The following is a 3,479-nucleotide window of genomic DNA, read 5'->3' on the forward strand; positions in this document are numbered from 1 at the left end:
CAAGTGCTGTTTTCTAAACAGGTTTCTACTTTGACTATCTCCATTATGGGAAGTGTCCTTTTATCCATGAGGCCTTTGTTGTTATTATCTTTGAGGTTTTTTGTTTTGTCTGATTGTCTTCTGAAATAAAAATAAAAGCTATTCATTGTTTTTGTAGACTTTATAAGTCATGTACATTATATAAGACTTCTGTATGTTTTGTCTCTTGAAGACTTGGACTCCATAGCAAATGCATGTCTTTGTTCTATATATTCTCACTATCTTTTTCACAGCATAACATAGTATCATGATAGTCACAAAGAAATTTTTTCTTTTTTTGAGATGGGCTCTCCCTGGAGCCCCTTCTGGGCTGGAACTTGCTATGTAGACCAGGCTGGCCTCAGTCTCACACAGATCCACCTGCCTCTGCCTCCTGAGCGCTGTCAGGTGTGTTGCCACCACACCTGACAACAAAGAAATTTAAAAATATTAATTACACAAACAGGCTTCTTAACCTGAAGATTAAAATATTTTACTCTGCAAATAAAAAAAGCCCAGTTCTCTGAAATAATGTCACAAAACTCACCCTGAATCTAAACTTGTATCAGATAAACTCAGTGGCTGTTTCTTGCCACTATTTTAATGCTTTAGCCATTTCTAATCTGTTCCTTTAAATCAAGTGTTTCTAAAATACATAAGACAAAGCTTGGCATTTTATATACTAAAAAAAAATGGAAAAGATTCATACTTCAGTTCTATTTTACAACAGAGACCACATCTTATTACTAAAAGACTTTTTTAATTTTTAAATTATTGATTTTTCTGTTAATGTGTCTATTAATAGCAATATTACTAATCTATTCTTTCAGAAATCTATTCCTAGTTATAACTTAGAGATTTCTGTAAGGAAATTAATATTTAATATGCATAAAAGTGGTGCCTATAGAAACCTATAGAAATAATGCAACTGGAAAATAATCATCAGAAAGAATACTGCATACTATCCCCTTAAATCTTTACATATCTCCTTTTAGTTGCAGATCAGCTGTTACTTGCTCAGACATGCTATTTTTTCTTAACTACCCCTGTCACAAACTGAAATTCCTGCTTCCCCATTCAGGCCCAAGTTGCTCATCTTCTCCCCAGTGAAGCCTGCCATGATTCCCTGCTTCCTTCTCTTCCTAAGTAATAAATATTCCACTGTACTTATGTCACTGAGAAAAAAATAGAATCACCCATGTTGGTCTTCTCTTCATCTTTTTGCCTTATTATCAAATTGTTTGTTTTTTGTTTCTTCCCTATTAAAATATTAAATTCTTAAAAACAGAAACTGTACCTATTTTGTTGGCTGCTGAAACCTAGGTGCTTAAACTAGTACTTAGCAAATATATAGGATAGGATCTTATAATTTCTTGAGGGCCAGTGAGATGACTCAGCAGGTAAAAGCACCTGCCATCAAGCCCAATGATCTGAGTTAGATCCCGGAACCCATATGGTAGAAGGAGAGAATCAACTCCAAATTGTCCTTTGACCTCTACTCAAGCACACACATACACATATACATACTAAATGAAATTAATTATAAATTAAAAAATAAGCATTTTTAGGAGGAATAAAGAAAGAAAACGGTATATACTTGTTTATTGATAGGAAATTTATATATGTTTCCAATTCTTAAAAAGCTAAGAGAAATTTTTTCTTAGCTCATCCTTTTCTCCCATTGCTATCTGAGAGCTAGTCTACCTAATTATTGGTGGTAGATTTTTAACATGTAAAATTCTAATCCGTGCCTCTCAAAGAGGTATATTAGTTAGAATCTTTAGGAATCTGTAAAAAATACCATCCTGCCTGTGCCCTAAGAATGAGATTGCATTTTCTCTTCTGACTCTGCAATCACAGGTTTGCTTTTATTCATGCCTAGTTCTTAGTTACAGTATACTGCAAGCTTGGGGAGTTCAGGACAGTAGCTTTGGAACTGCTATTCTCAGTTCCACCAATTTGGTCAGCTCTGGCTCTAAACAAGACCTTCGGTGAAGGATATAACCAGAAGTCTTAAGAAAAATCTAGAGGGCCTTCAACTAAAAGTGCTGATAGTCCATTGAAAGTATTAGACCAAAAAGAATGAGGCTGAATATAAAAATAATAAATAAAAAAAATTAAACCAGGATAGCTGGGGCTAAGGGAGACCCTGTCTCAAAAAAGACCTCCCCTCCCAAAAAAATTTTAAAGGGGTCTGGAGAGATGGCTCAACACTTCAGGGCATTGGCTATTCTTGCAGAGGGCCTGTGTTCAATTCCCAGCACCTTCATGGTGGCTAACAACTGGCTGTAACTCCAGTTCCAGGAGATCTGACACCCTCTTCTGACCTCCATGGGCATTGCACAACACTGGTGCACTTACACACACATGCAGCAATACACCCATACACATAAAAATAATAAATGTTTTTTTAAAAAGAATGAGGCTCAAAAACAGTAATAAAACTCAGAAAACAACAATGCAACAAAAAAATATTTCAAGAAGTGAGACGGGGATAAGGGGTAAGACAAACTTTATTTTGTTAGCTAAAAATTGAGTCATGATTTCCATGAAATTAATTCTAATAATGTACCTACATTGAAGTGAAGAAAAGCCACAGGCTAGTGAGGAAGATTATGCATGATAACCTCTAGTGTTTAATTGAAAGTGTCTCAAAGGCTCCATATGAACAGAAATCTTTTTTTCGCTCTCATTTTTTTTGTTTCGTTTTTTGCGTTTTTGTCTTTTTGAGACAGGGTCTCCCTGTAGTCCCAGCTGTCGTGAAACTCAGAATGTAGACCAAGCTGGCCAAGAACTCATGGCTACCTTTCCTCAAACATCATTATACCCAATATACTAAAAATTGGCATGCTGAATATGTTCAACTACATTTGTGGAACTTGCTATGTAGACCAGGCTAGCCTCAAACTCACAGAGATCCACCTGCCTCTGCCTCCCAAGTGCTGGGGCATGCGGCCACCATGCCCGGCTTACATTTGTGATTTTTAAAAAAAGAACCTCCACATTAGAGCTGGAGAGCTGGCTTAGCAGTTAAGACCATGTATTGCTCTTGCAAAGACCTGAGTGCCTGAAAATTGTTTGTAATTCCAGCTCCAGGGGACCCAATGCCCTCCTCTCAACTCCATGGGTGCCTGCACTCATGTGCACATACCCATATATATACATAATTAAATCTTTTTAAAAAATAAGCCTTAAAAAAATACCTCCACAGTGTGAATATGTGTACCAAACGATAACCTATAAACAAATTGTTAGAACATACCCTGAAGAACAGCCTAAATGCTACTTGTTCAGAACATCTCATAAATGCCTGTCTAACTTGGGTGTGATTAAATTTATCAGTAATACATAGATTATAAAAAATATTTAGGGCTGGAGAGATGGCTCAGCAGTTAAGAGCACTGACTGTTCTTGCAGAGGACCCAGGTTTGATTTCCCAGCACCCACATGGCAGCTACAAA

The 3,479-nt window shown here is 36.6% G+C and overlaps 1 protein-coding gene across 2 annotated transcripts in view; it reads left to right on the top strand.

Annotated features, from left to right (window-relative positions):
• Nucleotides 1-3,479, top strand: part of Sh3glb1 (SH3 domain containing GRB2 like, endophilin B1) — a gene marked incomplete in the record, with an annotated part of 48,344 nt that overhangs the window by 8,948 nt on the left and 35,917 nt on the right.

Source organism: Nannospalax galili, unplaced genomic scaffold (assembly GCF_000622305.1).
Source record: "Nannospalax galili isolate Female #2095 unplaced genomic scaffold, S.galili_v1.0 scaffold9, whole genome shotgun sequence".
Lineage (NCBI taxonomy): Eukaryota > Metazoa > Chordata > Mammalia > Rodentia > Spalacidae > Nannospalax > Nannospalax galili.